The sequence below is a fragment of the Nyctereutes procyonoides genome, unplaced genomic scaffold (genome assembly GCF_905146905.1).
Source record: "Nyctereutes procyonoides isolate TBG_1078 unplaced genomic scaffold, NYPRO_anot_genome, whole genome shotgun sequence".
In the NCBI taxonomy this organism is placed as follows: domain Eukaryota; kingdom Metazoa; phylum Chordata; class Mammalia; order Carnivora; family Canidae; genus Nyctereutes; species Nyctereutes procyonoides.
The window spans coordinates 18,778,451-18,795,254 of NW_026575040.1; positions in this window are offsets into that span (position 1 = coordinate 18,778,451).

The following is a 16,804-nucleotide window of genomic DNA, read 5'->3' on the forward strand; positions in this document are numbered from 1 at the left end:
AGTTACAAATAAATCACAGAAAGAAAAAAAAACAGAAAAAAAAAAACAAATCACAGAAAAGCTACTCTAGCTGATTTAAGGTGAATAACAGCTTACAAAAAAATATAAGAAGATAAAAATAACCACATCAGAAATGAAAGTGGGGACATTACTACTGACCTTAGAGAAATAAAAAGGATTGTAAGAGATACTATGAACAGCTGTATACCAAAAAAATAGATAATCTAAATAACATAGAGAAATTCTAGAAACATACAAATTACAAAAACTGAATCAAAAAGAAATAGAAAACCTAAGCAGAGCTATCACAAGAGATTTAATCAGTAATTAAAATACCTCTCAACAAAGAAAAGTTCAGGGCCAGATGGCTTCTCTGATGCATTCTACCAGAGAATTTTAAAGAATTAACACCAATTCTTTTCAAACTCTTCCAAAAAATAAAAAAAGGGAGGGAACGCATTGTAAATTATTTTGTGAGGCCAGCACTACCCTGATATCAAAGTCATATAAAGACATATATGTCTTTATTATATATATAAGACATATATATAAAAACATCACAAGAAAACTACAAATCAATATCCTTTGTAATATAGATGCAAAAATCCTCAACTAAATATTAGCAAGCCAAATCTAACAGCATATTAATAGATTAAACACTTTGACCAAATTGAATTTATCCCAGGAGGGTAAGGATAGTTCAACATAGAAAACAAATCAATGTACCATATTACACTAATAGAATGAAGAAAAAACATCAAGTGACCTCGCCACTGATGCTGAAAAAAACATTTGATAAATTCCAACACCTTTTCACGTTAAAAACTCAGGAAACTAAGAATATAAGGTATTTCCTCAACATGTTAAGATTTTGATGCTTGTGGAGTCCTGTAGTTATCAGAAGACACTCTTCCTCTTTGAAACTGAACTAGAAGCCTTTTCTGGAACCAATTTCTTACCACACTAATGAACATTTCCTCATTTCAGGCTGCCTAAATCCAGGCTGAGGGATGCCAGAGGGATAAATAATCATTTCCTCACCACTGACTAGGTTATAACTTCGATACTAGAGCTAGTAAACAAATTCAGCAAAGTTGCAGGGTATAAGATCAACACTCACAAATTAGTTGTGTTTCTATACACTACTAGTGAACAAAACAAAAGGAAATTAAGAAAACAATTTCACTTATAATAGCATACAAAAAAGTAAAATACCTAGGAATAAATTAAATCAAGAAGGTGAAAGACTTACATAGTGAAAACTATAAAACATTGTTGAAAGAAATTAAAGAGGACCAAATGTATGTCAAGACATCCTATCCTTCTGGATTAGAAAGGTTAATATTGTTAAATTGGCAATATTACCCAAACTGGTCTACAGATTCAATGCAATTCCTAGCAATGCTTTTTATGGTCGTTTTTGCAGAACTAGAAAAGCCAATCCTCAAATCTGTATGGAATTGCAAAGGTCCAAATAGCTGAAACAATCTTGAAAAAGAAGAACAAAATTGGAGGACTCATACTTCTTGATTTCTAAAATTTACTACAATACTACATAATTATGACAACATAGTACTGGCATAAGAATGGACATATTGATCAAGGAAATAGAATTGTGAATTCAGAAGTAAACCATATTATCTATGACCAATGAATTTTCTTTCAATTCTTTCATTGTGGTAAAACACACATAACAAAATGTACCATCTTAACTATTTTTAAGTGTGCAGTTCAGTGGTATTAAGTACATTCATATTGTTGTATAACTATCACCACGATCCATCTCCAGAACTCTTTAGCTTGCAAAATTGAAGTGAGTACATCTAGGCCTGACAACCATTATTCTACTTTCTGTCTCTTGATTTTAACTACTCCTAAGTGACGTCATACACTATCTTTTTTGTAATTAGCTTATTTTGTTTAGCATAATGTCCTAAAGGTTGATCCATGTTCTAGCATTTGTAAGAATTTGATTCCTTTTTAAGGCTGAATAATACTCAGTTACATGTATATAGGACATTTTATTTATCCATTCTTATGTGGATGTACACTTGAGTTGCTTCTATGTTTTAGCTATAATGAATATGTTGCTATGAACAGAGGTGTACAAATATTTCTTTAAGACCCTTTCAGTTGTTACAGGTAAAAACCAGTCTAGCTTTGAAAAAAAAAAAAACACTACTCCGGCTACACACTAGATGAAGAAATTTATGTGAATGATCTAGGCATCGTTTTAAATCCTTATAGTTGATTTATATGTGGTCAAAATTGAGAACTACTGACTTAGAGCATCATAGCGCATAATAGGCATTCCATAAAGAGCTGAATGATTGACTAACTTGTAACTTGAGAAAGGCACTAAGAACATGCTAGAAGTACCAAGCTGGTGATGAAGGTTCTGGCTTTCAGAAGCATAGTTACTGATGCAACTTTGTCATTGATATATTTAGGTGGGTTTAAAATATGATTCTGGAGTTTACTTGATGCTATGGGCAAAGAACAATGAGCACTTTCCGAACAGAGGATGAGAACCCTTTTATTTTCAGCAGTTAAGTAACTCTCCAAAATTTTATTGCCACAACAATAGCTAGGCTTATAAAGCTACTTTCAGATTTAAAGAGCCAATAGATAAAAGATAAAGACCTATGAATCTCTAGGTTCAGCCCTGAGATAAAACCTTTATAGCCAAACGTGCTGTCTCTGGAACTTGTTTTTACTCTAAATGCCAAAAATGCCTTCAAAGTGAGGAAGATGTGATCTCTCCTCAAAATACCCAAATTATGGCACAACGACTTTATATATATATATATATATATATATATATATATATATATATATATACCTCTTTATCCATCTATTGATGGACATTTGGGCTGCTTCCATAGATTGGCTATTATAAATAATGCTGCTATAAACATAGGAATATATGTATCCCTTTGATTTGTGTTTTTGTATTTTTTGGGTAAACACCCAGGAGTGTGATTACTAGTGTAGTTCTAGTTTTAAATTTTTGAAGAACTTCCATACTGTGTTCCACAGTGGCTGCACCAGTTTCATTCCCACCAACAGTGCAAGAGGGTTTCCCTTTCTCTGTATCTTTGCCAACACCTGTTTTTCCTGTGTTTTTTAGTTTAACCATTCTGACAGGTGATATCTCATTGTAGTTTGCTTTGCATTTCCCTGATGATGAGTGATGTTGAGTATCTTTTCATGAGTGTGTTGGCCATCTGTAGGTATTCTTTGGAAAAATGTCTGTTTGTGTCTTTTCCCCATTTATTTCATTGGATTATTTGTTTTTTTGGGGTGTTGAGTTGTACAAGTTATTTATATAATTTGGATACTAACTCTTTATAGCCATTTGCAAATATCTTCTCCCATTCCATAAGTTGCTTTTTAGTTTGTTGGCTGTTTCCTTCACTGTGCAGAAGCTTTTTTATTTTGATGTAGTCCCAATAGTTTATTTTTGCTTTTGTTTCTTTTGCCTCAGGGGACCTACCTAGAAAAATGTTTCTATGGCCAATGTCAGTGAAATAACTGTTTGTGCTCTCTTCTAGGATTTTTATGGATTTAGGTCTCACTTTTAGTTCCTTAAGCCATTTTGAGTTTATTTTTGTGTATGGTCCAGTTTCATTTTTATTCATGTAGCTGTTCAGTTTTCCCAACACTATTTGTTGAAGAGTCTGTCATTGTTTTCATTGCATATTCTTCCTTCTTTGTAAAAGATAAGTGGCCATATAATCATGGGTTTATTTCTGAGCTCTCTGTTTTGATCATGGATCTGTATCTTTTTTTGTGCCAGTATCATACTGTTTTGATTACCACAGCTTTGTAGTATATCTTAAAATCTGGGATCATGATACCTCCAGTTTTGTTCTTTTTCTAGATTGCTTTGGCTATTTGGGTCTTTTATAGTTACATACAAATTTTAAGATTTGTTCTAGTTCTGTGAAAAATGCTGTTGGTATTTTTTTAAGATTGTATTTATTTATGAGAGAGAGAGAGAGAGAGAGAGAGAGAGAGAGAGAGACAGGCAGAGGGAGAAGCAGGCTCTATGCAGGGAGCCTGACGTGGGACTTGATCCTGGGACTCCAGGATCACGTCCTGAGCTAAAGGCAGGTGCTTAACTGCTGAGCCACCCAGGCTGCCCTTGTTGTATTTTGATAGGGATTATTTTGCATCTGTAGATTGCTTTGGATAGTGTGGACATTTTAACGTGTTCTTTCAATCCTTGAACACTAATTTCCACTTCTTTATGTCATCTTCAATTTATTTCATCAATGTTTTATAGCTTTCAGAGTACAGGTCTTTCACTTCTTTGGTTAAGTTTATTCCTAGGTGTTTTATTCTTTTTGGTGCAATTGTAAATGGGAATGTTTTCTTAATTTCTCTTTCTGCTGCTTCCTTATTAGTGTATAGAAATGCAATAGATTTCTGTAATTGATTTTGTATACATAAAGCAGCTAATGACAAACATAAAGGAAGTAATTGATAGTAATACAATAATAGTAAGAGATTTTAACATGACTCTTAACATCAATGGATAAATCATCCAAAAAAAATCAATAGGGAAACAGTGAGTGGAGCATGCTGTTAGCAAGTTAGGTAGTGAGTACCAGTGCTGCTCTGGTACCTGCAGGTGCCCAAATGTCTTGGTTGGGCAGTAGGATAGGAGAATGGTGCCTGCTAGCTCCTTTGTTCCTGGAGAACTCTCCCAATGGTCCCTGCCACTCAGGCACATGGTCAAGGATTAGTAAACAAAACTCCCTCCTGTATACCCTCAGTGTTTTTTATACTGCTGTTTCTATGCTGTATCTCTGAGGCTGTTTGTTGTGCTCTAAGAGCAAGAATTCCGTTCCCTCTCATCCTCCAGGCTCTCCCACAAGCCTGCTGATTTTTAAAGTTCCAGGCTCTGCTAATTAAGCTCTGCTAATTGTAAGAACTCCCAAAATTTGGCCTCTCTAGTTTTCAAAGCCAGATGTTATGGCACTTCATATACCTCATTTAAGCTCCCAGGTGTGAAAGTCTATTTCTCTTCCCTCTTCCCACCAATATTGTCCCCCTAGAGAGTCCTGTGGGTCCCATTAGCTCCAGAATGCATCTCTGCCCTTCCTATTCTCTTCAGTGTGGCCTCTTCTCTACATTTCACTGTGGAAAGTCTTCCGTCTTCGGGTCGTTTTCTTGGTTATCTACACTGATGTGGCTGTCATCTAATTGTATCCTTGAGATGGATTGAACTTAGGATCCTCCTATTTGGCCATCTTTCCCAAAAGTCCTATATATGGCTTTTATAAAGCTATTTGACTTTGTATACTTGAGAATGATTTCATAGGAGTGAAGTTCCTCAAAACATGTTTTGGTAAATACTATTCTGAATGACCATCTAGGTTAGGAGCTGGAAAACGATGGTCCAATATCTGAACTTGTCTTGTGCTTGTTTTTGTATAGACTCTGAGCTAAGAATAATTTTTATATATTTTAATGGTTGGAAATAATCAAAGGATAATGTTTTGTGATACTTGAAAATTATATGAAATTTACATTTCAGTGACCTTGAACAACCTTTTTTGGCACACTACTACAGTCATTTACATATTGTCAATGGCTGTTTTTACATTATAAGGGCAGAGTTGAATACAGTTGACCCTTGAACAATAAGGATTTGAACTGTGCAGGTGCACTTAAATGCAGATTTTTTTCCAGTAAATATATTGTGAGTTTTTTCGGAGATCTGTGACTATTTGAGAAAAATCTCAGACAAATCACATAGCCCAGAAATACCTATAAAAAAGAAAAAGTTAGATATATCACAAAATATATATAGATACTAGCCTGTTTTATTATTTACTATTATAAATATACACTAATCTATTATAAAAGGTTAAAATTATAAAAATTTGTGTACCAAAACACAGAAAATACATAGCATCATTCATAGCCGAGAGAAATGTAAACCAACATAAAGATGCAGGATTAAATCATAACCACCTAAAACTAGATGTAGTACATACTGTACTCTATGTTAATTTTGAAGCCATCTCCTATTGCTATTGTGGTGAGCTCAAGTGTTGGGAGTATCTGCTTAAAATGCTGTGTGATGCTAATCACATGAGCAGTCTATCTCTCCAGTAAATTGTGTATCACAGTACAAAGTAATCTCTTGCAGTTCTTGTCTATTTTTCATCACCTTTAGTGCAATGTCATAAACCTTGATTAAAAAAAACACCATGGGACCCATTCAAAGTACCACTAGTGGTGCTGAAAGTCCTCAGAAAAGCAGAGAAAACCATGACATGGCAAGAAAAAGTTGAGCTGCTTGACATGTACCATAAATTGAGATCTGCAGTTGTGGTTGCCCATAATTTCAAAATGAATTAATCCAGTGTTAAGGAGTACTATAGAAAAGGAAATTTGTGAAGCCATCACTGTCAGCAAACATGAAAACCTTGAACTTCTGTGAAATACCTTCTTACCTCATTGTGAAAATGAAGCTTCTTTATAGGTGCAGCATTGCTATAAGAAAGGCACATCCTGGGATCCCTGGGTGGCGCAGCGGTTTGGCGCCTGCCTTTGGCCCTGGGCGCGATCCTGGAGACCTAGGATCGAGTCCCACGTCTGGCTCCCGGTGCATGGAGCCTGCTTCTCCCTCTGCCTGTGTCTCTGCCTCTCTCTCTCTCTCTGTGACTATCATACATAAATAAATAAAAATTTAAAAGAAAAAAAAAAGAAAGGCATATCCTTAGGTAGACTTTAATATAATTCAAGAAAAAGCAAAGTGATTATATGACAACTTAAAGAAAAAGGAAGGTAAAGGAACCAAAACTGTAGAATTTAATGCCAGCAAAGACCGGTTTGATAATTTTAGAAAGAGATTTGGCTTTGAAAATGTCAAGATAACAGGAGAAGCAGCTTCTGCCAACCAAGAGGCAACAGATGAGTTCCCAGACACCATTAAGAAAGTCATTGAGAAGAAAGGATATCTGCCTGAACAGATTTTTAATGCAGACAAAAGTGTCCTAGTCTAGAAAAAAAAATGCCACAATGAACATTTATTAGTAAGGAAGAGAAGTGAGCACTGGAATTTATGGCAGGAAGGGATAGGCTAATTTTACTGTTCTGTGCAAATACAGTCAGATTTATGATCAGGACTACCCTCATCTTTAAAACTGCTAACCCCTGAGCCTTGAAAGAAAAAGATAAATGCTAGCTGCCAGTCTTTTGGTTGTATAACAAGAAAGCCTGAACAGTGAGAACCCTTTTTTTGAATTGGTTCCATTGATGCTTTGTCCCTGACATCAGGAAGTATCTTAACAGTAAGGAACTGCCTTTTCAAGTTCTTTTGATGTTGAACAACATCTCTGGCCACCCAGAATTCAACACTGAAAGCACCAAGGTGGTCTGTTTGTCTCCAAATACAAGGTCTCTAATTCAGCCTCTAGATTAAGGGGTCATAAAGGCTTTTAAGGCTCATTACACATGATACTCTACAGAAAGGATTGCCAGTGCTATGGAAAAGAACCTCAATACAGAGAACATCATGAAAGTCCGGAAGGATCACACCTTGAAGATAACATGATTGTTATAGAAAAAGCCATGAAAGTTATTGACCTGAAAGAGTAAATGCCTGCTGGAGAAAACTGGGCCCAGATGTTGTGCATAACTTCACAAGTTTTACAACAGAGCCAATCAAGGAAATCATGGAGATTGTGGATATGGCAAAAAAAAGGTGAAGGGTGAGAGTTTCAAGATATAGATCTTAGAGAAATTCAAGAGCTAATAGACACCACACCAGAGAAATGAACAGAAGATAAGTTGATGGAGATGAGTGCTTTGGAACCAGTGCCAGAAGATGAGGAAGGAGAAATAGAAGCAGTGCCAGAAAAGAAGTTGACGTTAGACAATCTGGCAGAAGGTTCTGATTATTTAAGACTGCTTTGGATTTCTACAACATGGACCCTTCTATGATTCAGACACTGAAACTAAAGCAAACAGAATTGGTACCATATAGAAACACTTTTAGAGAAATGAAAATACAAAAAGTCAGAAATTACAATGTATTTCCATAAAGTCACAATGAGTGTGCCTGCCTCTTCGGCTTCCCCTCCCACCTCCTCCACCTCTTCCGTCTCCACCACCCCTGAAACACCCCTCTCTTCCTCCTCAGCCCACCCAATGTGAAGATGATAAAAATGAAGACCTTTATGATGATTCACTTCCACTTAATAAACAGTAATAATCATCATGCCATATAGTCAATAAACTTTTCTGTTGTGTATGTGTCTTCATCTGAAAACCTAATAACTGTAGGACAAGAACTGTGTGAGACATTTCTGTGTCACAATTACCACCATCACCCAAGGGTTTATCACATAGAACATCACGTGTGAAACTGGTATGGAAGTGGACAGCCTATCCTCACGTAGGCATAAGGTGAGTGATAGTTAATATAAAACTAACAACGTGTTAGTTTTCTGTTTTATAACTTTGCTTTCCAGAATTACAGTGTGCTTCTCATAATTGGAGAAACTGCATATCAGCCTGTCAACACAGGTAAGTGTTTTTTTCTTTTAAAATTGTAACAATATTTCAAATACTGTATTATGAATATGACTGTAATACTGTATGCCATAAAATTTTATAACAACTCATCCATTAGTATATAGTTTAGGCTACTGTGAAGCAATCATTCTGATTACACTAGGCTACCATAAAGCAATTGTATTGCTGCTTCTTAGTTATCAATGTATGAATCATTGTACCTATAAATAAACATAAATTTATTTTTCACATTATCTCTTCATTTCCTATGTCAAACGTAAGTAATATATGTAACATCTATAGTGCTTTGTATCATATCAGACAATATTATGTAGGTACTGGCAATTTATCTTATAAATACAGTGTTAACTGATATTATTTATAAATACTGTACAGTACTGTAAGTATATTTTCTCTTCCTTATGATTTTCTTAATAACATTGCTTTCTCTAGCGTACTTTATCTGAGAATATAGTATTTTATATATATATATATATATATATATATATATATATATATATATATATCATACAACATATGTGTTAATTGACTATGTTGTCAGTAAGGCTTTCCATTTAATAGTAGGCTAATAGTAGTTAAGTCTTGGGGGAGCCAAAAATTATATGTGGATTTTCAGTTGTGGTTGATCAGCACCTCTACCCACCACACTGTTCAACGGTCAACCGCAATTGCAACAGAGATCTTCCATAGTTCTGTCAACACTTCACACTGCTGTGTGGTAGCACTATAAATTGCAATGATGCAGCTCTAACTGATCAATGTTTCAAGTGTCATGTGTACCTCTATAGTGCAACATTTTGTTTTAGTATTTATTACCAGTGCATCCCCACTATGTTGAAAAAAGTAAAGCAAGTAAAAGTGAGCTCCAAATGTCATGTTTTTTAAAGGTGCAGGAGTATAAAAAATATTTTGTTGTTAAATTAGATGACATATCATTGTATATACTATGCAATGACATTGTAGCTATGCTGTAATGGATCTTTGATCTATGACAAAGATGGTATTGCAGGTCAGAGGGGAGAGAAAGCCCCATCTAAATGAAAAAACAAAAACAAACCCCAAATGTGAACTTGACCTTTCCTCACATTCTACATGGAAACAATTCAAGGTGGATTAGAAATCTAAGTGTGAAAGATCAAACAATAAAACTTTGATATATAAGAATGACTTTGTGACTTTGAGGTAGAAAGTTTTCTATAGAAACAGAAAAGGCAAAAAGAAAACATAAAGTACTGACCATAATGGAAGATTGACAAATTTGACTACATTGTAATTAAGACCTTCTATTTATCAAAAAGTACCAAAATAATAAGGTATAATTTCACTGGCCAATTCCATGACAACCAACAGCTCAATTAAGTGACCCATTTAGATAAGTTCCATTTCAAATGGCTAGCAGTCACAGAGCTCAAAGTTTGCAGAAAAGAGAGCTAATAGTCTTACCTTTCCTAGTCACAAAAATGTATAATAAAGATATAATACTCATTCTCAAATATAAAAGTTAATTTATCAAATGAGCAATAAATGACTTGGTATTTATGAATATTACTAAAAAGTACTTTGAAAAAACACAGTAGATAGTATTAGAACTAATATGTCCAAATATCTTACAAATTATTTGTGTTTCATTCATATTCTACCAATCACAGCATTTGAAAGGCGCTAGTTGTGTTAGATATTAAATTAACCTGACTAAATTGAAAAGAAAACACACTACAATACAATTATCCATGTGGCTGTCATTTAGAGTCCTGGCTTTACTGAAATAATCATTAGACTAGTAAATAAACCTCAACAAAACCAGTGCACTATTTTATGTTAGTACATGCATTAGCTTTATTGTAGCTAGTGGGCAAAGACAATTTGATGAAACTCCTGGAGGATGACACATTTCACAATGAAATGTTTTTCCATCGTTTGCTTTATCTGGTAAATATAGGAACCATTAGCAGTTTAAATGTGGCCAGTTTAGGTCAATAAAAACTATGAATACAAATTTGTAAAGTTATTATTTCAAGCTCAGTAATATAATCAAACAGACAAATGTTAGTGTGGCTTTCATATATAACTACTAAAAAGAATAGTCTCAGAAGTAGAGTATTAGTCATAAACATTTCCTTTATGTAATATAATTATTTGTGCTAAAAATAGCTTTTAAAAAGTCCTTCAGCAAGAAAAAAAATGGAAAATCTCTGTACCTTCCCCTAAATTTTGCTGTGAACCTAAAACTGCTCAAAAAATTAAAGAAAAAAAGGCCAGGTAAGAAAAGACACTCCCCTTTTAGGGACATTCACTCCTTATAGCTTGCCCACAACTCGGCCATGTGGCCCATTCATGCCTGCGTCAGGGGCCAGGGTATATGATTTTTAATCTCAGCTGCCATGTGCCTCGCCGGAAAGAAAGTGAAGAGATGTTGCTTGGCATAATTAATAGTTTCTACCATGCCAGCTAACAAGTGCAGTCAAATAACTTTATTTTTGTATTCCTCATACACAAGATGGTACCTGGATATAGCAGAGGTCAGAGATACACTGTTGGAACCTATCCCACTGTTTTTACCTTATCCTATATATTTCTATTTGGTACCTAACACTTAACTTATCTTGTCATTCTAATGAACAGATTCTATTTGGGAGAATTCCAGAGAAAAATTTTTTGTCAGATATTGGAAAACAGAAGACTCTTATAATATTCACAATTTACTAAGTAATTAGTAATACTTATAAATACTTATATGAAGTATTTTATGTCCATTACCTCTCACAATTCTATTTGGAAGTGAAGCTCTTATAACCATTCAGAGATGAGGAAAGTAGACTTAGATAGGTTGAATAACTCAGAACAGTTGAAGCTGAAATCCAGAATGAATGTTCTTTCATAAGCAGTTGAAACCAGTCTAAATAGAAACATTTGGTGACCTATTAGGGATGATATGTCATATTATTAAGGCTTCAGTGACAGACAAAACAGTGGCTAAAAATATAATACATTGCTTATGCCAAGGAATCTAAAACCCATGGAATGTCTGAAATTATTTTAAATTGTTAAATACTGAAATGAATGAGCCTAAAATTATATGCTGATCCAATGAAAAGATTACATTGCAGACATGCCAATGAGGCCTCAGAGCTGCTAAGTCTTTATTGAAGAAGCAACATTCAGAATGTAGACATTAAAAAAATAAATTAGGCCCATGGTGCACATTTCAACAGAGAACGGTGAAAGTAATTCAATGCTGTTGCTCAATATGTTGTCGATTCTATCAAACTGTGCCTTTGTTTTCTTTGTAAACAAAAGCAAATAAACCCAAACAACCTAAACTAACCATACGGAAGCATGTCAAATCACAAGTGAAAGCCCTCCCTCCCCTTTTTCCCTTTTCCTCTTTAAATCCTAATTCCCAGGCTGTGTGTGTGTGTGTGTGTGTGTGTATGAGTATGGGTAGATAGACATATTCATACACAGACACACACACATACTTGTTTTAGTCAAACAGAATCAGACTCTGTGCATTGTTCTGTAGTCAACTATAAAAAAAGCACAGCTTATTAAATAAGTCACCATTTTATAACTAAATAAAAAAAGCACCTTTATAATGTAGATTACAGTCTGCCTCTCTATTTGTTCCTACTACATTAATTATCTACTTTAATGCTTATGCTATATAATTTTGATTTCAGTAGGTTTATAGTAAGTTTAATATCTGAAGACAATTGTTCTTCACAGTATTTTAGCTATTCTCCATTTTTTTCACAATATTTTGGATATTCTTAGAGATATTTCCTCTTCCATATGAACTTTTCCATTTGAATTTTTGTATATGGACAATTTTGTCTAGTTCAGGAATAAGCCTTCTGATTTGTATTATATTCATTTTGTCTATTAATTTGGGGAGGATTGGCTCTTTTATAATATTAACTTCCAATTCTGGATAGATATGATATATCTATTTTTTTTAAGTTTTGCTTTATATGCCTTTTCTTGAGATTATAGTGTTCCTCCCCTTAGGTGCAGGGTACTTGTTCCAAGACCCCCAAAGGATGCTTGAATTCACAGACACCACCAAACCTACATTTTTTCCTATACATACTTGTGATAAATTTTAATTTATAAATTAGATACAATAAGAGGTTAACAATAATTAATAATAAAATAGAACAATTAAAACAATATGTTACAATAAAAGTGTGACTGCGGTCTCTCTCTCTCTCTCTTTCAAAATATCTTATTGAACTATAGACACCCTTCTTGTGATGTTGTGAGATAAAATGCCTGCATGTTGAGATGAAGTGAAGTGAATGACTAGGCATTATGATGTAGGGTTAGGCAACTGCTGGCCTTCTGACAATATGTCAGGAGTATCATCTGCTTCAGGCCACAGTTGACCATGGGCAACTGAAATTAAAGAAAGCAAAACTGTAGAGGAGGAGGGAATACTGTACAGAATTTTTCATCACATTTTTTTTAAGTATTTACTATTTTTGATATTGTGATAATGGGAAAATTTTCTATTTCCATTTCTAATGGATTAGAAAAGCTATTGCCATTTGTATATCCATCTTGTATTCAGCTGTTTTACTAAACTTGCTCAGTAGTTTTTAGAGTTTACCACTAGCATTTTCAGTTTTTCACTTGGATGTCAACTACAAATAGAGATATTTTTCTCCTTTCCTGATATTTTCTTCTTGCATGACCTAGAACTCCAAATCAAGGTTTCTCAACCACCACCACCAACTCCCACCAGCACCAACTCCCACCAACACCAGATTCCATTTACCATTTGGAGGAAAACGGCTCCCAAGCATCTGTACCATTTTCTTTGGTAAGGAATCTCATGCTCAGTGAATCAGGTAAGGCCTGCCTCTCACTATATGAACTAAAAAAGCAAAATGCTTCTCTTCCCAACCCCCTTGAGCTGGGTTATGGGCACTTGAATTAGACTCAGCTAATCAGATGTGCCCCCATTTGGACTCTGAGATAATGAACCAAAGATGGAGGACCAATGAAGAATTCATACTTTGACAATGGCACAACATTCTTCTTCCAGAGATAATATTGCCCATGGCACCGTCCATAACTGAATAGAGGAAAATTCTATGCAAGCTATGGAATATAGCCTCAACCTCAGAGCACCACTTGCTCTCCAGACTAATTTTATGGTGTGAATGTCATGTAATTCTGATTGCCTGGCATCCTTTTTTTTTTTTTTTCTGGTCAATTTCCAAACCTACTTCTCCAGCTTTCCTGGCAATTCTGTGAATATATAATATTCTTCTTTTATTTTTAAAAAGATTTTATTTATTAATTCATGAGGGACACAGAGAGGCAGAGACACAGGCAGAGGGAGAAGCAGGCTTCTTGCAGGGAGCCCAATGAGGGAACTTGATCCTCAGACCCAGGATCACACCCTGAGTCAAAGGCAGATGTTCAACCGCTGAGCCACCCAGGTGTCTCTATTATATTCTTCTTTTAAAAAATTGTTTTAAAATTTGAGTTTAAAAAATCATATAACATAAAAATAACCATTTTAAAGCGGGATTTCAATGCATGTAATATATTGAAATGTTGTGCAATCACCACCTTTATCTAGTTAGAAAACATTCCATCATTTCAAGGTAAAACTGTATTGCCTTTTGAGCAGTTTCTCCTCATTCTCCCCACCACCACCACCAACTCCCACCAACACCAATTTGTATTCTATCTTTATGGATTTAACTATCTTGGATAGGTTCACATATAGATTTATACAATATGTGACCTTTTGTATTTGGCTTCTTTAATTTACCATAACTTTTTAAAGTATTTATTTATTTACTTAAGTAATCTCTACACCAAAGGTAGGGCTTGATCTCACAATGCTGAGATCAAATCACATGTTCCACTCACTGAGACAGCCTGGTGCCCCTACTGTAATATTTTTGAGGCTCATCCATGTTGTAGCATGTGTCTGTACTTCATTCCTTCTTATTTCTGAATGATATGCCATTGTGTGTACACACCATAATTTGTCCATTCATCCATTGATGGGTTATTTCCTCTTTTGGTTTTTGTGAATGGTGCTGCTGTGAACATGTGTGTACATGTACTTGTTAAAGTAAATGTTTTCAGTTCTTTTGGGTATACACCTAGGAATGGAATTATGGGGTCATAGTAATTTTACTTTTAACTTTTTGAGGAACCACCAAACTCTTTTTCACGGTGACTGTATCATTTTACTTCACTACCAGCAGTATGCAAGATTTTCAATTTCTCCACATCCTCACCAGGACTTGTTATATTCTGTTGTTCTTGTTTTGCTGTTGTTATTGTTGGGTGTTGGTGTTGGTGTTGCCATCCTTGTGGGTGTGAAGTGGTACCTCATGTAGTTTTGACTTGTATTTCATTAATGATTAAGGAGAGTGAGCATCTTTTCATGTGCTTCTTGGCTATTTGCATATCTTCTTTGAAGAGATATCTATATAGGTGCTTTATCATTTTTTAAAAAGATTTATTTATTTATTTTAGAGAAAGAGAGAACACAAGTAAGAGGCGCAGGATGAGAGACGGGGAGACTCTCAGGCAGACTCCATGCTCAGTGAGGAGCCTGACATAGGGCTCAATCTCATGACCCTGAGAACATGACCTGAACCAAAACCAAGAGTTGGATGCTTAACTGTACCACCCAGGTGCCCCAGTCCTTTACCATTTTTAAAAATTGGGTTGTTGGTTTTTTTTGTTGTTGCTGAATTGTGAAAGTTTTTATATATCATAGATACTAGTCACCTATCAGATGTATCATTGCAAACATTCTTCCTAATCCTGTACATCGTCTTTTCACTTTTTTATTATGTCCTTTGGTGCACAAAATTTTGAATTTTGATGATATCTACTTTATCTGTTTTTTCTTTTGTTGCTTGTACTTTTAGTGTAATATCCAAGAATCCACTGCCAAACCCAAGGTTATGAAGATTTAGTATTATGTCTTCTTCTAAGAGTTTCTGGTTTTATCTCCTATATTTAGATTGCTGATCCATGTTGAGTTAATTTTTGTGTATGGTGCAAGGTAGGGGTACAACTTCATTCCTTTCAATGTAATATCAAATTGTTCATATCATTTATTTTTATTTTTTTAAGATTTAATTTATTTATTCATGAAAGACACATAGAGAGAGAGAGGATGAGAGAGAAAGATAAAGAGAGACAGAGACACAAGCAGAGGGAGAAGTAGGCTCCACGCAGGGAGCCCGACGTGGGATGTGGGATGCGATCCCGGGACACCAGGATCACGTCCTGGGCCAAAGGCAAGGCACTAAACACCTGAGCCACTCAGGGATCCCCATCCATATAATTTATTAAAGGGACTTTTCTTTTCTCATTAAATGGTCCTGGCACACATGTCAAAAATCAGGCAATGACCTCAAGGGCACAGGCAGCAAAAAAAATATAGACAAATAGAACTATCTCAAAAATGTTAAATTTTGATTCTCAAAAGACACTATGAACATAGTAAAAAAGCAACATATAGACTGGAGAAAAATATCTGCAAATCATTTATCTGCTAAAGGGTAAATATCAAGAATATATATATACCCCACGACTCAGCAACAACAAAAACAACCAACCCAATTCAAAAAGAGGCAAAAGATTTGTGTAGACATTTCTCCAAAGAAGATAAAAAAGGTCCAAGAAGCACATGAAAAGATATTCAACATCACTAATCATCAGATGAATGAAACCCCAAACCACAATTTTAAGATACCTACTATCAAACAGAAAAGAACAAGTTTTGGGAAGGATGTGGAGAAATTGGAATCCTTGCATATTGTTAGAGGGAAGGTAAATGGCAGCCACTGTAGAAGAGTTTGATGCTCCCTTAAAAAATTAATAGAATTACTGCATGATCTGAGAATTCTGTATCTGGAGATATACCCAAAATAATTAAATGCAAGGTTCTGTTTTTTTTTTAATATATAAATTTATTTTTTATTGGTGTTCAATTTGCCAACATATGGAATAACACCCAGTGCTCATCCCATCAAGTGCCCCCCTCAGTGCCCATCATCAAGTCACCCCCAACCCCCGAAATGCAAGGTGTTGAAGAGACATCTGTACAACCAAGTTCATCGCAGCATCATTTACAGTGGTCAAAAGGTGGAAGCAACCCAAGCGTTTATCAATGGGTGAATGGATAAGCCAAATATGGTATGTATATACAATGGAATATTATTTGCCCTTAAAAAATGAATGAAACTCTGATACATGCTACCAC